Source organism: Coptis chinensis, chromosome 3 (genome assembly GCF_015680905.1).
Source record: "Coptis chinensis isolate HL-2020 chromosome 3, ASM1568090v1, whole genome shotgun sequence".
In the NCBI taxonomy this organism is placed as follows: domain Eukaryota; kingdom Viridiplantae; phylum Streptophyta; class Magnoliopsida; order Ranunculales; family Ranunculaceae; genus Coptis; species Coptis chinensis.
Genome location: NC_141458.1, coordinates 52,195,975 through 52,217,032, shown reverse-complemented (window position 1 = coordinate 52,217,032; position 21,058 = coordinate 52,195,975). Strand labels below are relative to the sequence as shown.

The window sequence follows — 21,058 nt, the reverse complement described above, 5'->3', positions numbered from 1 at the left end:
CCAAATGAGATGGATACTGGTGGTGTTGGAGAGGATACTGGTGGTGCTGGAGATGATGAGTCTGACTATGCTGCATCTGATGACTATTTAAGTCCCGAATCTAGTGAAGAAGAAGATGAGGATGTTGCTTCTGTTAAGGAGAGGAAGAGGAATTTGAAGGTTAAAAAGAGGATGCACCCAATTTTCAACCCCAATGTTGAGATGTCCAATATCCAAATTGAGCTTGGCATGAGGTTTGGTAATGCAAAGCAACTTAAAGAATGTTTAAAGAAATATGCAGTCCATAATGGGTATCCAATTCATTTTAACAGAAATGTTGCTAGAAGATTTGAAACTGTGTGTGTTGGTGATGGGTGTAGCTGGTTTCTATATGCAAGTTACATGCAAAGTGAAAACAGTATGCAAATTAAGACTTTAGAGTCTGAGCATAAGTGTAAGAGACATTTTAGCAATGGTTAGCTGATTATTACAGTGACAGTATTCTAAATGTGATTTAATATTCATATGTAATAAAGCTATGTTATTTGAACAGGTGCACAACTCAAGGGTTTATTCTGGAAAGCATCCAAAAGTTGAACACCAGAAGAATTCCATCGTGTTATTGATGAGGTGAGAAAGGTATGTGATGCAGCAGCTGACTATATATTACATATCCAAAACCCCAAGTTTTGGTCTAGAGCATTCTTCGAATTTTACACAAGTTCTGATGCAGTAGAAAACAATATATGTGAAACATTTAATGGTACAATTCTTGATGCAAGAGAGAAGCACATCATTGCAATGCTTGAGGAAATAAGGATTGCCATGATGAGAAGGATGCAAAAGAGAAAAGATTTATTAGTGAGTCAGTCTAAGTGGCAAGGCACTTTGTGTCCAACTATTGCTGACAAGTTAGAGAAGAACAAATTAGACTCGAGGTTTTTTGAGTCTTTCTTTTGTGGAGGGACTACTGAAGTCAGCAATGAAGCCAACCAAGTAGCAGCTGCCACCACTGTAAGTTTATGAAATAAGTTTTAAGTTAATGAAATAAGTTTGTTCAATAAGTTTTTTTCTAAGTTTTGAAATCATAAGTTTTAGAAAAAAGTTTTTAAGTTTATGAAATAAGTTTGAATTTTGATATAGGTGAGGAGGGAGAATAAGGCTCCCTCATCTAATGTAGGTGAGGGCACGCCAACTGTGTCAAAAAGAGGTAAAAGGGCAGCTGATGATGTACCTTAGGGAGCTTCAAAGAGGAAGACAGGAGTAAAAGGAAGAAATGATCATGTACCTGAGGGAGTTGGAGTTTTTACAGCTGACAGTGGAAACTCTTACTTGAAGGTAATGCTATTTTACAAACTACTTTGCATTTGAAAGATTTCCATTTGAAATGAGGTAGTTGTTTTACATACTTCATAAACATAACCTAATCTTTTGTCCTTCTTGTGATAGATGTCAGCTACTGGAACACCTATTCTTATAAATGAAGCAAAGATTTTTGAAGCAAACAACAAAAGAAAAGGTAGACCTCCACTTCCCAGACGATCTAGTAAAGCTCCAGGTATTGATTTATAGTCAAATCAAGTTTCAAGTGAAGCTCAAGTACCTAGCAGTCAAGGTTCAATAAGTGCATCTAAACAAGTTTCAACAACTGCTTCCAAACAATCACTGACAACTGCTTCTGCAACTGCTTCCAAACAATCATCGACAAACCGATGCGGTGGCATCAAGCGACAAAGCCTAAAACTAGATCTGCGGTGCCTAGAAACTCAACATCAAGAAACTCACCATCAAGCAGTGGCATCAAGAAACTCACAATCACTAACAACTGATGCAGTGGCATCAAGCAGCAAGCCTAAAACTAGATCTGTAGTTGCCCTAGAAACTCAACATCAAGAAACTCACCATCAAGCAGTGGCAGCAAGAAACTCACAATCACTGACAACTGATGCAGTGGCATCAAGCAGCAAGCCTAGAAACTCACCATCCAAGACTAAGCGAAAAAATTTGCTTTGATTGTGGAGAAAACGAGCAAATTCCAAACCTAAAACTAGATCTACAGCTGCCAAAGCCAAAACTAAAGTTTGGAAATAGTTCATGTTTGAAGACTTGGTGATGCAGTACAGGCTCTGGGCTTTCTGTTGGGCTTTTGCGTAATCAGTCTTTGTTTTGTTTGTTTCCTTTTATACTATCTTTTCCTTTTGTTAGTGTATGTTGTGATGTGTAAACACTGATGTAAACACTTGGTGTATGCTGTTATGTAAACACTTGGTGCTTATATTTAGGTTTTTTTGTGGTTCAATGTCATGTTATGTACAACATTGATTTTCTAACTTTCTTTCAGTTATTGTATCCAGTGTATGTTGTGTTGTTTAGTGGTTCAGTGCTTATATTTAGGTTTTTTGTATGTTGTGTTGTTCAATGTAGTGTATTTTCTAGCTTTCTTTCAGCTATTGTAAGCACTAAGAAACAACTAAGAAACAAGCACCAAGCAATAAGAAAGAAACAACTAATCTTTGTTGTCAGAACTGATCAAGCACCAATACATACTCCTTCCACTACTACAATACCACTAATAGACTCCTTCCACTACTACAGATAGTGCACTCATCTAAATTAACAAACAACTCAAACTAATACAGACTCCTTCCATTAGTACATATAATGCACTAATACAGACTCATTCCACTACTACAATACCAAACAACACAAACTAAATTAACACTGAAACTCAAACTACTTCCACTACTACAATACCACTAGAAATGACAGTGCACTCAAACTCCTTCCACTACAATACCACTGGAAATCACATTGCACTCATCTAATTTTACAATGAAACTGAAACTCCTTCGCAAAACCATCGTCCTCAATTTCAAATGTAATCTTGACTTTTTTTATCTCTTTTGATTTCATCTCTTTTTGAAGATGATGAAGAGCTGGCTAGGGAAGAGCTTGAACTCACTGCCGACTCAATGTTGTTCATTAACAATTCCTCATACCATTGGAAATCACTCCCACACTCGGTGCAATTCACAAATTTCTTGCCTTCATTTTCATTTTTCTTTTTTGATGTGTTAACCTTTCTAACCCCTAGGCAATTCGCCTTTTTGCATTTTAGACTCTCCAAAGATACCATTGACGATGCTCTCGCGTCTTCCAACCACTAGAAGTCTCCGCAAATGCGGCATGTCAAAAAAAATTGCCCAAGAGAATGGCTTTGGCGAGACTGTTTCAGGATCCTACTTCCACCACATTTTCAAAAACAACACGGTGTCGATAACCAACAACAATTGTTAGACGAATGATTTGACTCACCACACCTATTACAGAGATTTCCAGTAGTTGACATTTTCGAAATTGCACAAAATCAAAACCCTAAATTAAAATACCAACTAGAAGACTTATGAGATAATGAAGGAGATGTGGTTTGATTAAGAGACAAATGAAGGAGACGGGGTTATTTCTTCATGTTCACAAGTCCGGAAACAAAAAAATGGAGAGATGGTGATTTAGAAAGAAAGAAAAAAATTCTCGAGTCCTTGAAATTTTCACGAGTCCTTGAATTTCACAAGTAGTCTTCCTTGAAATTTCACGTGCTTGTCACGTAAGCGCCACATCAAATTTTGTTAGCTGTCCATTTCAATATCGACACGCCATCTTCCGTTAGCACACATAAGCAGACGTTTGTACACATAGGCAGCCGTTTGTACACATAAGCAAATTTTCTAACGGAAATACACCGGTGGCCCAAACTGATGCAAAAAAGAAAGGTCATGGCCTAATTTGCTCAAAAAAAAGTTCTTTGCCCAAATTGATAAAACTAGCAAAGTTCATGGTACAAAACGTCCATTTTTTCGAAAGAATAACAAGCAAGGAAAACTGGAAAAGCAAAGCATACAACAACATACACAAGCTTTGCGTGGTTTGACTAGTGATGCTAAGAAAAGGTGTTGCACAACTTTCACTAATATAAAAAAATTGGGAGTGCAGCTGTGCATGCCCCTTTTATGGAGTCTTCTTGCTTGAGTGCTCAACCACGTACACTCTCTTTGGCTTTATAGTACCCTTACCATATATAAGAGACCATATTGTTTGTAAATTTCTATTTTTATCCCGGAAGATTAATAGGACATTACACCAAAGATTTATAACTTAGCTCTAACTTAGATGAATAAAGGGGTGGTTTTGGTGAATGATAATGTTGGAGTTATCCCTCACATGAGGAGAAAAAAGGAGTTTAGTTTGCGTGGAGAAGCCTGAGCGCGCACGCGCTCATAGTAGTCCTACTCAAGGCGCACAGTGCCCATGCCGTGGACAACTTATAGTGTTTTCAGGGCGCGCGCGCTCGACATTGGCCTTGCCGAGAGCACGCCCGCGCCCATGCCTATTTTCGTCAGGATTTCTATTTTTGCAAAACCGCGAGTTTGCAATATAAGGTTTGGGTTTTTGGCAAAATCTAACATACACAACGCACGAACCAAGGCAACACAAGAGAGAGAAAACCCAGTCTTGAAAGCAATCAAGATTGAGAGATAATCTTTATAGAGAAACAAGTCTGTACAGAGAGAAGAGTGATCTAGTAAGGTGAGAGATTGAAAGGAGTGATTGTAATCTTCATTTCCACTTTATAAAAGGATTAGCTCTTGTGGAAGTAGGCACCATTAGCCGAACCATAGTATATCTTTGTGTTGTGGTATGCGTTTTACTTCTTTACATTATTATATGTTGTTAATAGTTGTTTAGAGAGTTTGGCATGTTAGTTAGGTTGTAGTTGATATTTAGAATTTGTCTAGAGTTGAAGTGAGTTCAAATACAAGTTATCTGTGTAGTGGGGATCGATTGATATCGGTGTTACACCCCAACAAGTGGTATCAGAGCCAGGTTAGATTAGCTTAGGGTGTTATCCAAATCTTGGTCGAAAGGTGTTTGAGAAAATTCCTGAGAGAAGATTTGAGTTTAACTAACTTGTAGAGATAGACCATTCTATGAACACTCGCATGAGGAGTCTGAATAGGAAGAACTACACCATTTGGAAAGTCAAGATGGAAGACTTGCTCTATTGCAAGGACTTGGCACAACCCATTGAGAACAGAGAAAAAAAAAACCGGAATCGGTTGCTGTTGCGGCTGAGTGGAGCAAGCTTGACAGAAAAACAATTGGGTACATTCGACAGTGGATTGACGACAGTATCTTTCACCATGTATCCCAAGAGACTACAACTTTTGGCTTGTGGAAGAAACTCGAAGTCTTCTATGAGAGGAAGTCGGGCGGAAACAAAGTGCTGCTCGTTAAGAAGTTTGCCAACACGAAGTACCAAGAATGTTCTTCAATGTTTGAGCATCTTAATGAGGTACATAATACCATCAATCAGTTGCATTTGATAAAGATTAATATGGGAGATGAAGTTGAGGCTTTGTTTCTATTAGGCTCTTTACCCGAAAGTTGGGAGACATTAGCAGTTTCTCTACACGGATCAGCTAAGGATGGAATCATTTCCATGGAAATGGCTACCACGTCTTTGTTGAATGAGGAGACTAGAAGGAGTTCAAGAAGCAGGTCCTCTCACACAGAGATCCTTGTCATAGAGAAACGGGGGGGAGGTAGAAGCAGAAAACCATCTCATTCTAGAGGTGATAACAGAAGTAAATCTAGGGGTGAAGCTAGAACTCCTAAGGCAGAGAGACAATGTTACTACTGTGCCACCAAGGGTAACTTCAGATATAAGTGTTGAACACTAAAGAGGGATGAAAAGAATAACTATGTACATGAAGTCATGGTAAAGAGGAACGGAAACTCAGGCAGAGATACTACCGCACTAGTCGATGATGGTCTAGTGGGAATTGTGTCAAATTATGGTGAGGGGCTTAGTACCTCATGTCAGGATACAGAGTGGGTGATAGATACAGGAGCATCCTATCACGTCACACCACATATGGGATTCTTCACTACCTACAGCTGTAGTGAATATGGTGAAGTAAAGATAGGCAACAGTAGAGTCTCGAAGATTGCAGGCATTGGGGATGTTCATATAGAAACCAATGTCGGATACACCTTGACACTCAAGGATGTAAGACATGTCCCTGACATTCGACTAACCTAATTTCCACTGGGAAGTTAGATGATAATGGCTTTGTACACTGGTTTAGCAACGGGGTATGGAAACTGAGCAGAGGTTCCATTGTAGCAGCCAAAGGGAAGAAAACTAACTCTCTTTACAAAATGCAGGCTAGTTTGTGTAAAGTAGAAGTAAATGTGGCAGAAGAAGAAGTTTCCTCCGATCTGTGGCACAAGAGACTGTGTCATATGGACGATAAAGGCATGAAAGTTCTTGCTAAGCAAAAGGCCTTGCCAGACATCAAATGTATACATTTAAATAGATGTACTCACTGTTTGGTAAGAAAACAACACAGGATGTCTTTTTAAAGATTCCCGTCTCACAGAAAGGACAACGTCCTTGAACTAGTGCACACAGATTTATGTGGTCCTATAAAAGTAAAGTCCCACGGGGGAGCTTTATACTTCGTGACCTTCATTAATGATGCATCGAGAAAGGTATGGGCATATAGTCTGAAGACCAAGGATGAAGTACTCGGTGTGTTTGAGAAATTCCATAGCATGGTGGAAAGAGAGACAGGGAAGCTTTTGAAGTGTATTCGCTCAGATAATGGGGGTGAGTACATTGGGCCATTTGAAGAGTATTGCTAGAGTCGTGGGATTCGTCATGAGCATACCATTCCCAAAACTTTGCAGCAAAATGGTATAGCCGAGAGGATGAATTGTACCATTGTAGAGAGGATGAGATACATGCTATCTCACTGTAAGCTACCTAGAAGCTACTGGGTAGAAGCAATGCGCACAGCCGTACATGTGATCAACCTATTGTCATCGAAGCCTCTGAATAGTGATTATCCAGAGAGAGTATGGTTAGACAGAGATGTTGATTATGGATACTTGAGGGTATTTGGGTGCAGGGTATTTGTGCATATTCCGAAGGATGAGAGATCCAAGCTTGATGACAAAGCCAAGCAGTGCATTTTTCTGGGTTATGAGGATGAGAAGTTTGGCTACAAACTCTATGATTTGATTAACAAGAAGGTAATCCGAAGTCGAGATGTTGTGTTCTTGGAAGACCAAACCATAGCAGATTTCGAGGAAGGTGAGAAGCTACAAGCTTTCACTAATGATCTTGTTGATTTAGAACCAGAAGTTTCTACTATGGAACGTGTAGAAGGCATTGAGAATGCAGAGAACTATGGGCTTGAAGCTCATGATGAGAATCCTATTGCTCATGATGGGATAGAACCTATTGATATAGAAGATGCAGATGAAGTGCATGAACCACCACCAGAGCAAGCAGAAGTGCATCCTCCTGAGGCACCAGTAGATGGGGGCAATGCAAGAAGGTCAGACAGAGAGAGACAAGCTTCAACCAGGTATCCACCACATACGTATGTTCTACTATCGGATGGTGGAGAACCTATGTACTATCAAGATGCTCTTGAAGGTACAGACAAAGAGAAGTGGTTGAAGGCCATGCATGATGAGATTAATTCTTTGCATAAGAATCACACTTATGAGTTAGTTGAGAAACCGGAAGTAAGAAAAATTCTCAAGAATAAGTGGATCTACAAAGTCAAGCATGAGGAGAATAATCCACACCCAAGGCACAAAGCTCGCCTTGTTGTGAAGGGATTCGATCAAAGAAAATGGATTGACTTTGATGATATTTTCTTTCCTATAGTGAAGATGACTTCTATCCGGGTGATTTTCGGTATGACCGCAAGTATGAACCTGGAGGTTGAACAGCTAGATGTTAAGACAACTTTTCTTCATGGAGACCTTGAAGAAGATGTCAATGGGGTTTGAGGTCAAAGGTAAGGAGCACCTAGTATATAAGCTAATAAAGAGCTTGTATGGGTTGAAGCAGGCACCGAGACAGTGGTACATAAAGTTTGATTCCTTTATGGCAAAGCAAGGATACAAGAAGTCTACTTCTGATCATTGTGTGTTTATTCAGAAATTTCCAGACGGGGATTTCATAGTGCTCTTGTTGTATGTGGATGATATGTTGATAGTTGGCCCAAACATCAATAAGATATCCAAGCTAAAGAAAGACTTGAGTAAGTCCTTTGAGATGAAGGATTTGGGTAAAGCAAAGCAGATACTTGGGATGCGGATCACCCATGACAGAAAGAGTAGAAAGTTGTGGCTTTCTCAAGAAAGCTACATTGAGAAGATGTTGAAGAGATTCAACATGGATCAAGCGAAGCCAGTCTGTTGTCCTCTTGGTGGCCAGTTACGCATGACCAAGGAGATGTGTCCAAAGAGTGAGCATGAGTAGAGTTAGATGGAAAAGATTCCTTATGCATCCGCAGTGGGCAGCTTGATGTATGCAATGGTGTGTACAAGATCAGATATTGTTTTTGCCGTTGGTGTTGTAAGCCGATTTCTATCAAATCCGGGTAAGGAGTATTGAAAAGGTGTTAAGTGGATATTGATATATCTCAAGGGTACTTCCAAATTATGGTTGTGTTTTGGTGGAAGTAAGCCCTTACTTGAAGGCTACACTGATGCAGACATGGAAGGTGATGTTGACTCGATGAAGTCTACCTCCGGTTATTTGGTTACTTTTGTAGGGGGTGCAGTTTCTTGGCAATCTAAGTTGCAAAAGTGTGTTGTCCTCTCTGCTACAGAAGCCGAGCATGTTGCAGCCACTGAGTGTTGTAAAGAGATGCTATGGATGAAAATGTTCTTTGATGAACTAGGGCTAAAGCAGAAACAATTTGTAGTTCTATGTGACAGTCAGAGCGCCATCCATTTGAGCAAGAATCTGAGTTTTCATTCTAGATCCAAGCACATACATGTGCATTATCGTTGGATTAGAGAAGTATTCGAAGATAAGCATTTGTGCATCGAGAAGATCCATACCGGATATGATGACCAAAGTCTTACCGAAAGGTAAGTTTGATGTTTGTTGTGCTACCGCCGGAATAGTAGCAGACTCCTCCTGTTGATTTGAAAATTACATGGAGGTATCCCCCCTTATTGAGATTGTTGGAGTTATCCCTCACATGAGGAGAGAAAAGGAGTTCAGTTTGTGTGGAGAAGCCTGAGCGCGCACGCGCTCATAGTAGTCTTGCTCAAGGCGCACACATGCCCATGCCATGGACAAATTACAGTGTTTTTAGGGCGTGCGCGCTCGACATTGGCCTTGCCGAGAGCGCGCCCGCACCCATGCCTATTTTTGTCAGGATTTCTATTTTGCGAAACCACGAGTTTGCAATATAAGGTTTGGGTTTTTGGCAAAACCTAACAGATAGAACACATGAACCAAGGCAACACAAGAGAGAGAAAACCTAATCTTGAAAGCAATCAAGATTGAGAGATAACCTTTACAGAGAAACAAGCTTGTAAAGAGAGAGGAGTGATCTAGGAAGGTGAGAGACTAAAAGGAGTGATTGTAATCTTCTTTCCCACTTTATAAAAGGATTAACTTTTGTGGAAGTAGGCACCATTGGCCGAACCACGGTATATCTTTGTGTTGTGGTATGCGTTTTACTTATTTACATTATTATCTGTTTTTAATAGGTGTTTAGAGAGTTGGGCATGTTAGCTAGGTTGTAGTTGATATTTAGAATTTGTCTAGAGTTGAAGTGAGTTCAAATATAAGTTATCTGTGTAGTGGGGATCGATTGATATCGGTGTTAAACCCAACATAATGGCTGCTATTCATAAGTAAGAAGATGCCTACGTATTAAGCACCTTGGAATAAGACTAGAAGCCAAATGTGTTTGGATAAAGTGTGATGGAATCAAACCAACATAGTTTTGGGGGTGGCTTTTATGGGTGTTGTGAGCAAGTAGTTGGTAGGACACGTGTGGTGGTATGTATATGTGTGATGCTAGGATGAATGACACATCCTCATAGGTTGCACGTGTGTGGTTGCTCCAGGTAGTATATTGTTTGAGCTGGTATGGAAAAAGTGTAGTAAAAAAGGTAATGATGGTAATGATTTGAGTGTTGCAGTGAGCTAATGGTGATAGTAACAAGTCTTGAGGTGATTCTAGGAGATTAGTCAAATATGGTACACCACGTGTCGCTAATGATGGACTGAGCATGTGGTGATGTCATGTAGTATGAGGATACTTAAAGTCGTATGATCCACCTAAAATAGCACAGTCGATATGATCGACTTAGAGTATGGGGCCCCTTACATAGCCCTTTCTCGTTAGGACGTCATTGGAAAGGACATACTGACGAGAAATTCGAAAAACCTTTATACATGGCGTGAGATAATTTGTCGTCATTTTAGTGGAGATATGCTTTGGTGATTTATGAAGCTGGCAAGTCCTTAGTTGGATGAAGTTGAGCTTGTTGCATTGAATTGCTGAGGAAATAGAGATTGAATATAGGCCTCGGTGTAACTGTATGTTTATGAAGCCCACGGTTGGTTTGCATATATATTATGACGAGAATAATCTAAAGCTGTATAATGAGAAGTCCGACCGACATATGTAAATGTGTTATGGTTATTGTAAAGAGTGTGTCATCTACATAAGATGGAAGATATCATTGAGAGTCGTATCATAGTTGAAGCAGCCGAGACAGTGTGTTGAGGAATGATCTGAAGGCACGGACTGATAGGGAAGTCGTTTTTTAGGCTAGCATACAAGGGTGCTCTTTTGCCAGCGAACAATTGGTCAAGGTGCTAGGAGTAAGCGCTCGAGAATGAGTTGATAATTCAGGGGAGTGTCCAACCCGTATGATAGTTTGTGAGGAGTATCAAACCCATATGACAGTTTGTGGGGAAGTATCAAACCCGTATGACATTTTTGATGTGGGAATGTGTTGGAGTTATCCCTCACATGAGGAAGAAAAGAAAAACATGTACTATTCGTGTGAAGAGGTTTGAGCGCGCACGCTCTCAGATTGGTCGTGACTAAGGCGCGCCCGTGCCCTTGCCGTAAAAAAGAAAATAGTTTTTTTTTCAGCCTCTCACGAAACATGTCTACTAGAGTTTTGAGATGGAAAAATAAGAGGGCGCGCGCGCTCAGATTAGCCTTGTCAAGAGCGCGCCTGTGCTCATGCCTTAACATCTCAAGTTATGATTTTTCTATAGTAAATGCGAAATTTTGCAGACGCGTCAAAATTTCAGATTACTATAAAAATAGGAGTTAGGTTTTGGAAAACCAAGTCTTGAATAGAAACCCAATTTTGAGAGCAATCAAAATTGAGAGAAAACTCTTGCAAAGAGAAAAACTTGTAAGGAGAGAGGAGTGATTTAGTAAGGTGGAGAGACTTGAGAGGAGTGATTGTAATCTTCCTTCCCATACTTATAAAAAGATTAGCTCTTGTGGAAGTAGGCATCATTGGCTGAACCATGGTACATCTTTGTGTTGTGGTATTTTTACTTGCTTTTATATTTCTATTGCTTGTTTGTGATAGTTATATCCATAGTTTAGGTTGTGGTTGTTGGTTGTAGTGAAAGATTAGATTTTTTTTATTGGAGTAGTAGATTATCCAAGTGTAAGTTATTTTAGTGGGGATCGATTGGTATCGTTTTCCCTAACAAGTGGTATCAGAGCCAGGTTAGATTAATCACAGAAGTTAGTTATCCAAATCTTGCCCAGAAAGTGTTTGATAAAATTCATGAGAGGAGGTTTGAGTTGAAATAGCTTGTTGGAATGGACCATTTTATAAATACTCGCATGACTAGTCTGAATAGAGGTAACTACACTATTTGAAAAGCAAGATGGAGGGCTTGCTCTATTACAAGGACTTGGCACAACCCATTGAGAATGGAAGAGTAAAACCATACACAATAGAGACGGTTGAGTGGAGCAAGCTTGACAGAAAAACAATTGGGTACATTCGACAGTGGATTGATGACAGTGTTTTCCACCATGTATCCCAAGAGACTACCGCTTTTGTCTTATGGAAGAAACTCGAAGACCTCTATGAGAGGAAGTCGGCCGAAAACAAGGTACTACTCATTAAGAAGTTTGCCAACACGAGGCACAAAGAAGGTTCCTCAATGTCTGAGCATCTTAATGAAGTACAGAACACCATCAATCAGTTGCATTTGATGAAGATTGATATGGGTGACGAAGTTGAGGCTTTGTTACTATTAAACTCTCTACTCGACAGTTGGGAGACATTAGCAGTTTCTCTTGGTGGAGCCGCTAAGGATGGAATCATTTCCATGGAGATGGCTACCGGGGAATTATTGAATGAGGAGGCAAGAAGGGGTTCATGAAGCAGCTCCTCGCACTTAGATATCCTTGTCACAAAGAAGCGGGGGAGAGGTAAGAGCAAAAAACCATCTCATTCTAGAGGTGATGACATAAGCAAATCTAAGGGTGAAGCTAGAACTCCTAAGGCAGAGGAACAATGTTACTATTATGCCACCAATGGTCACTAATAGACGATGGTAAAGAGGAACGGAAGTACAGACCGAGATACTACCGCACTAATAGACGATGGTCTAGTGGGAATTGTGTCAGATTGTAGTGAGTGCTATGTTAGTACCTCATATTAGGATATAGAGTGGGTGATAGATACAGGAGATCCTATCACATCACACCGCACAGGGGATTCTTCACTACCTACAGTTGTGGTGAATTTGGTAAGGAAAAGATGGGTAATAGTGGAGTCTCTAAGATTGTAGGCATTGGTGATGTTCATGCAGAAACCAATGTCGACTACACCTTGACACTCAAGGATGTAAGACATGTCCCTGACATTCGGCTAAGCCTAATTTCAGCTGGAAAGTTAGATGATGATGGCTTTCAAAACTCGTTTGGTAATGGGGTATGGAAACTAAGTAGAGGTTCCATTATAGTAGCCAAAGGGAAGAAAACTTGTTCGCTGTACAAGACACAAGCTAGTTTGTGTAAAGCAAAGTTAAATGTGGCACAAGAAGAAGCTTCCTCCGAACTATGGTATAAGGGACTGTATCATATGGGAGAAAAAGACATGGAAGTTCTTGCCAAGCAAAAAGCTTTGCCAAACATAAAAGTTACGCATTTAAATAGATGTACTCATTGTTTGGTTGGAAAGCAACGCAGGGTGTCTTTCAAAAGATTCCCTTATCACAGAAAGGAGAATGTCATTGAGCTTGTACACACAGATTTATGTGGTCCTATGAAAGTGAAGTCCCACAGGGGAGCTTTGTACTTCTTGACTTTCATTGATGATGCGTCAAGAAAGATATGGGCATATAGTCTGAAGACCAAGGATGAAGTTCTTGGCGTGTTCAAGACTTTCTATAGCATGGTGGAAAGAGAGACAGAGAAGCCTTTGAAATGTATTCGTTCAGATAATGGGGGAGAGTACATTGGGCCGTTTGAAGAGTATTGTGATAAGAGCCCAAAACTGTAGTTTTAACCCCTTAATAATCATACTCTTAGACCAATTATGTGAATAATAAGTAAGAGTTAATACTGATTACGTGTTTTTATGCATTTCAGGCTTCAAAGTCCATTATGTGCAGAAATGTGCCACTTTAGCGAGATAAAGGAGCAAAAGTCAGCAGAACTTCCGAATGCCATATTTTTGGACTCAGACCTCGGAATTGGGCCTACCTTATGTCAAAACGACCGTCTCGGAAAGAGCTTTGCAATGGTCCATGCCTTGACCCAATCAGAGGAGCAGAAAGGAACGAAAAGTCTGTTGAAGCTGAATCTAGCTGAAGAGGCATTTTTGGACTGAAAGAATTGGGTTTTGGGCCTGATTCTCTGGCCCAAAACATGGCTCCAAGCCCATGCACGATTTTTGGATCTGGATGTATAAAAACAAAAGCTTAGCTCATTGTTAATGGGAGATTAATTAGTAAAGAATTAGGGTAGATAGCTTATATAGAAAGTAGCCATTAGAATAGCTTCTAGATCTAGATTTAATTGTTTTAATTAAGTTTAGTTCCATTTAAATTATTATATTAGATTAAACCTTTGAATCTTGCTCTTCAATTTGATTAGATCAATAAAAGTAGTATTCTTTATCAATTTCGATTTTGTCATTTCAATTCTAGATCTAATTTCAATTCTGTCCTTATTTCATTTTAGTCATTAAATTAGATTTCATTATTGTTTAAATTAAGTAAATTTGAATCTTGATAGTATGTTTAGTTATAATAATATGGGAAATGATGTTTTGATGACTCAAGGCTAAAACCTCCATTAGAGGGGTTGATGAAGCCTTGATGAAGACTTAGTTGTTTAGTATAGAATTGGTTGTAGAATCTATTCCACTCTAGAAGGTTGTGTTTAGCCATGAGAATGGGTGGACGACCTCACATGCTAGTTAGTATCCGGTAGGAATGCCATGAACACTAGGGATTAGAACTCGAAATTCTGCCAGTAGAGCGTGAGAATTGAGATACAACATTCTACGCTAGGTTGTTAAGTTGGAGTCGAGGTGGATTCAATTCCCCTCAATCCTTTATCTAGATTCAAAACAATCATATTTCCATAGCATTCGTAGTTTAAATTCAAATAATCAATTTCATATTGCATCGTAGCATAACATTTCGTAAAGCTCTCATTGACTTAAGACTGATTTCTTAGACTTAGAAAACAATCCATGCTAGGGAACTAGGAGTGGAACGAACTTCCTACTCCACTTAGTGCAATTCGCATCGAGAGTAGAAGCTTTGATAATTGAGATAGTAAAAATATAGTTTTAGTTTACTTACGGATTGAATTCATCGTTCATTTCGTAGGTAAACTATTCATTTTACTTTTATCAAATGGCGCCGCTGCCATCTTAGTTGCACTTTAGCATTGTTTTCCTTGTAGAAGTAATCATTTTTAAGTTCCATTAAACCCACCCACCCTTGTTTGTTTCATACTGTGGTTGCCCATTTCAGCTTTGACAAATTCGAAAAAAATACCGAGGGCGCCAAAGGAGAGCGACCGCTTAAGTTCTTGGAATTTGACTTTACACCGAAGCGACCAGCGCCATAACTGACCAGCTAAATTACTGGAATTTGACTTTACACCGAGGCGACCGCCCCCCCATGTGGAGCGACCCGCTTAAAAACAACGTAATTTGAAAATTACCGGAGGCCGCCGATCACGCTATCGCGGAGCGACCGCTACGTGTTAAATTTTTGGATTTCGGCGGTTTTGATTCAAACTTTGATCTTTCATATTTTTCAGTGTTCTAACCTGCTCTATACTGAACAAAAGCGTAAACAAGGCGCTATTCATAAGCGAAGCAAGGACTTATTAGGTATTCCTTTCTTCCATACCTCGCATTTCCAGTTAGAGGTTTTCTACTAGTATATCAGAATTGTTTGGAGTGTTGCATGTTTAGTTAAGTTCGACTTAGTCTTGCATGAGATTAAGGTCCGGCCGAACAAAAACACCCGAACGTAAATACACAACGACATCAACAATCAAATCTATCTAGTATACCACCCACTACACCTCTAACTACTATTTCACACACACACCACCCGATATAATGGGGAAGAAAGAGACTCTCTCTCGGACTTCTACAAAGCCTTGGCGATAGCCCCAAATCTTGCATCGTTCTAGCGGACCCGGTGGGGGATTTGAGAATCCCTCCAAATATTTTTAATTTGTTACCGTTTTTTTCATGATTTAGACCATGAAAAACCTTATCACATTTATCGTAGGATTGAACAAGTCCTAACAACATTCCACCATCCTACGGTTGGTGCGGAACAAATTAAATTAAGGGTATTCCCTTTCACCTTAGCCCGATAAAGGCGTCTTGGTTAGCTGCCCAAAGCCTAATTATGTGGACTCGTGGGCTAAACTTGTTGAGTTGTTTATGGAACATTTTTACCCACCCCTAAAACGGATGAGATGCTTTCCAAGATTCATTTCTTTTCGACAAAATCCTCATGAATCATTTTCAGAGGCTTGGAATCGTTTCACCGATCTCCTTTATAGAGTGTCCACATCATAACTTAGCGAAAGACACGTTAGTTAATTGCCTTTTCAAAGGACTTCTACACCACCATAAAGAAGTCCTTGACATAATGAATGGGGGTAGTTTCTTAAGTAAAGGAGCCCCGGAGGCTTATAAATTTTTAGAGGACCAAACTAAGCAAAATAATAATTGGGGGGTAGTGACGATTACTCCCGCTCCGCTAGTTCTTCTTCAACAGATTAAAGGCCGGTATGTTTGAAATTAAACACGATTCGAGCTTAAAACTCTAATCGAATCACTCACTAAAAGGTAGAAGCCATTTCGTACAACAAAAGCCTATCCCCGTCATGAATGTAAATTCAAACCCATGTAGTTTTACATTTGGAGTCCCGAGCATCCCGACTCCATCTGTCCTATAGCCTATGAACAGGCTTGTTCCATTAATAGTGAACCTAAGCCCCTTGGAGACAAAATCCCAACTCCGGTTGGAGAAATAACCAACAAGTCACACACCTCAAGCGGTACAATAATCAATATGTTAGGCCAATGCACGGCTTTAACCAAGCTCCACCACGACAAGGTGGTCGGGGGTAATTTTAATAATTATAACAACCAAGTGCAACCTCGACAAGGTCAAGCACAAGGTCAAGGTAATTATAATAATTATAATGCTAATAGAGGTATCGTTCGGTCAATAATAATTATCAAAATCCACCCATAAATAATTCACGTGAAATAGTTCCAAATCACACCACCCGTGACTACTACACCCACACAACCGGATCGCCTTGACACCTTCATACAAGTGAGCCAAAACTTTTCCAAACCATGGCTCAATCTAACCAACAACTTCTACAATCCGTTAATAATTTAACCCAACATTGGCTCAAGATAAAGCCCAAACCAAAGGTGTGTTGCGGTCACGTAATACCTAATCCTAAAACAACAAACACAGCCTTTGAGGTAACCGATAATACTAGTAATGAATATGAAAATGTAGGTGAGATAAATGCCATCACCACCCTCCGTTACGCAGAGTGGTTGATAACAAGGTAACTATGCCTATAGTTACCCCACCCAAGATAACCCTACACCTACTATTTTACTAGATACGAAATAGAAACTGAAGAGCCTACCCAGTAGTAGAGGTACCGGTTACAACACAACCTAAGAAACGAAAGCCACGGTTAAACATCAGGGTGATACCATTGCTAAATATAGACGAAACCACCGTTTCCACAAAAATTAGCCATGTTAACTAGGGATACAAATTACGAGGAGATTAGGGATGTTTTCAAGAATCTAACTATAAACCTTCCCTTCCTCGAAGCTATTAAAAAGCTACCACATCATGCTAAGTTTCTTAAGGAATTGTGTACTACTAGGCGAAGACAAATATACCAAAAGGCGCTTTTTAACAGAACAATTCCCAACCTTATCCGAACATAATGGAATTGTTAAGTACAAAGGACCACGGGTAGATCTCCATCTGACAATGCACCTTAGGAGATTCCTATCTGACGACAGCGTTATTAGACACGGGGGCTAGTGTTAACTTACTCCCATTTTATTTGTATAGACAAATAGGTCTAGACAAGATGCAACCCATTAAAATGGCGTTGCAATTAGGCGATCGGTCTATTAAGTATCCTAAGGGTGTAGTCTAAAATGTCTTTGGTAAAAGTTAGGGATTTCTACTATCCGGCTGATTTTGTAGTCCTCGATACAAAAGTAAGCTAACGACTGGGTCCGATCATTTTAGGTCCTTTCTTTCCGGCAACCGCCAATGTGCTCATTAATTGCGTGATGGTTCAATGTCCATGTCTTTTGGCCATCTTGTGTTGAAGTCAATGTTTTAAAACAAGGACACACGCATTACCGATTCGTCTATGGATGGAGAGGTTAGCATGATCGAGAGCTTAAACGAGATTATTTCAACAACACGTTCCACGATAATCATATTCCCAAAATTCTTTCCTTTGGAAAGTCGGACTCAACATTTTCATTCCTACACTAGTCGATACACATATTATTGATGAGGGCCGGGATAGATGACTTCTCAAAGATGTAGGGACTACCATAGTAATGTGGATATGACCAATCTAGATGAGGAATTGATGAGTTTCTTGAGTAGGTGACAATTCACCCTATCAAGAACTAACTTGCATAACATCCACCTCGACTCCCTCCTTCCACCCTTTCAAAGGAATCTCGAGTTTTGCACTCGATCTTTTTTGTTTCTCCACGTGCTTCATAATTTTTAAATCCTCCTAGCAAGCAGATACTTGAGGAAGGACAAACTATTTGACACCTTCATTTTCAGAATTGAGGCAGTCCCTACACACACACAATGAATGAGTTGATTGCTAAAACCACATCCTCATTATTATGCAGTACGTCTTTCTACAACTTATCCATATCCACCATATTCTCCACAACCATTCACTTTTCCACACTTATTTACTAAAACACCCACTCATTCAAAAATTAAAAAGAAGGGCATGATAGGTTACACAATAGGGTTATCCGACTTCGTTTTCATTCCACTAGGAAATTTGCGTCGTAGGAAATCTTGGTGCTTGATTGTGTTTGGATATGTTTTCTATGATATTTATTTATGGAATGATCCACAACTATTTCGGTTGTTGATATATGATCAACTGCATGTTCATACATATATTTTAGATAAAGTCTCGAGTATCTGACTATAAACGACTCAATTTCTGTGTTTGGTGCACTTCCTTTCACTTTATATATATATATATATATATATATATATATATATATATATAAATAAATAAATAAATAAATAAATAAATAAAAAAATAAATAAATAAATAAATAATAAAATACACATAGTAATCTAGGAAGTCTCGGGAATCGACTTTAAAAAGACCCATCGCTAAAACAAATTTTCTAAGCTTAGGTTAAAAAATTTGTTTGGGGATGGGGTGTTAAATGTTTCCGCATACTAAAATGTTTTATGTCCCATTAGAGTTGCTTAGGCCGTTTTATTGTATTACGATTCGGATTGACATAATCTATTAATTTAGAGTTCATTCGTTAAGATAACTTACGTCATGCACGCACTTTGAGCCGTTTTCCACTATCTCGTATGTCATCTGAAGTTGGAATAGAGTGTTTTATGGATCATTGGATAGGAAATTCTCTCCTGATCATTTCCATATCTCATTCATAAAAATCGGACCCGATAACGGCGGCAATTTTGATTTGAAGTTCGAAAAAAAAATGAAAAAAAAATCAAAAATTTCGATTTTGGGCTTGGGCCCAACCAGCAACCAACCCCACCGACAGCAGCGACGGCGCGCCCTTTACCTCCACGAGCAGTTCATCGTTTCTTCCTCCATTCCGCCATTAACAAAGCTCCAAAACCTAAAACAAAATAAAAATAAAAAGAAAATACAATAAACCCAGCCCAAAATCAAATCCCAACCCAAATCTTCTCTAAAACAATACCACCACAACCCCCACCGATTTCCATCACTAAAATCCACCGAAAATTCATAATTTTTTTGTCTGCGCCGCCGCCACCACTCCACCACCACCACTTTGTTGCTTCAACCGGCCTATTAAAATCCCACCACCACATCACATTTCAACCCTCACTCCATTCCAAACACTAGATGGTTCAACAACGCCCGAATTTTACCGGAGCAAGTTTTTTCGCTTTGACCCGACCACGGCGCCGTTTTACGGTGACGAAATGGCTAGTAGAGACTGGAGTAGTTTGTGGTACTTCGACCGAAGCCTTCTACCACGAAGACTTGGTCCGACGGTTCTACAACACCGGGGAGTTGGAGGGGAGTAGGATTTTGTGTTGGTAAGGAAGAAGAGGAAGGAGTTGACTCTTGGATTGTTGGTTGAGATTCTAGGCATTCCGCCTAGAATCCATCCGATGCCACTTTACAGAGAGCCCCGGTTTTGACGGGTAGAGCCTTTGATGGGCGTGGATCGTCATCAATGGGAGCTACAATACAAACTCCCATTGTGTTCGCCAGCATCCTCGGGACCAACCACCGGCTCTATTTCGATGGATTGGTCGGAATGTCCTAGGGAAGGACAAGGTCGGTGACATCGGTCCGCCTGCCTCCACATCTTATGGGTACTCCGGGAGCGAAATACGATTTACGTATCTTGGAGTTTTTTGCTTGAGCATGATTAGGGGTCGGAAAGTCTTTGGCACCTCTTCCGTGTTAATTACCAAGATCATGTTGAAGATGAAAGCGACTCCGTCGATAGGATTTACATTACCGCACGTAACCGCATATCTATAGGGAGTGTGTCCAACAACGCTGGATATTGCCCCGGATAGGGAGCAGGGGATGAGATAGAGGAGGAGGATGAGGATGATTCGGAGGAGGATGAGGAGGGCGTGACTTGCTTTGATACGGATGCCTTCGAGAGGTGTTGGTCGATGCGAACGCATGGCTATGCTTCATAGGGGCATCGCGTTCACTAAACACTATCTGTGCGAGACCTCCGGACTCGATGGCGACTATTCATCACAACCGAGATCCGCACCCAGAGAGAGGATGAGAGATGGGAACAGCGAGGTGAGATGGAAGCCAGCGCCGGTTTAGAGTGGATATGCTTGCACGCTTCCCACCTCATCATCTGACTCTGCCGAGGACACAACTACGAGAGGCATGAGCATCGTCGGCGAAAGGGCGACTGCTCTTTGGACCTTCGGGGAGCCGGGAGCCACCACTAGAGAGGGTGCCCCCGCCACCGCTGATGGCGAGGTGTTTAGAAAGTGTGAGGATTGATAGTGGTTGTTGTTTTATTTATTTTTGTTGTTTTATTGTAATGTAACTTTTATTTTCAGTATTTTGAATTTTGTAGTGAAAGGTACTCGAATGAAAATTTTAATATAAGGGGTTATTTTCAGTATGTGTGGTTGTTTCATATTGATCCCACCTTCCCAACTTGTTTGGGGGTGGTTTTATCAATCGGGGCTTTATTTTTATATAACCCTAGTGTTAGAATTTATTGCGGAGTAAGGTGAAAATATGGCCGTTTAGGCATATCTATGAGTGAGAATCATTGTAGGATGAAATCTAGATTAAATAGGTACATTCAATCATAAAATCAACCTAAAAGATACTGGGTTTGAATTAGAATCAAGAAAATGAGTTGTTTCCATTTTAGGGTTTGGAAA

At 40.0% G+C, this 21,058-nt stretch overlaps 1 long non-coding RNA gene across 1 annotated transcript; it reads left to right on the top strand.

Annotated features, from left to right (window-relative positions):
* Window positions 1–823: 823 nt before the first annotated feature.
* Window positions 824–1,617, top strand: LOC147509976 (uncharacterized). Its single transcript, XR_015217198.1, has 3 exons — window positions 824–993; window positions 1,123–1,317; window positions 1,429–1,617. It is a non-coding gene; the product is annotated as an uncharacterized LOC147509976 (long non-coding RNA).
* The last annotated feature ends 19,441 nt before the right edge of the window (window positions 1,618–21,058 follow it).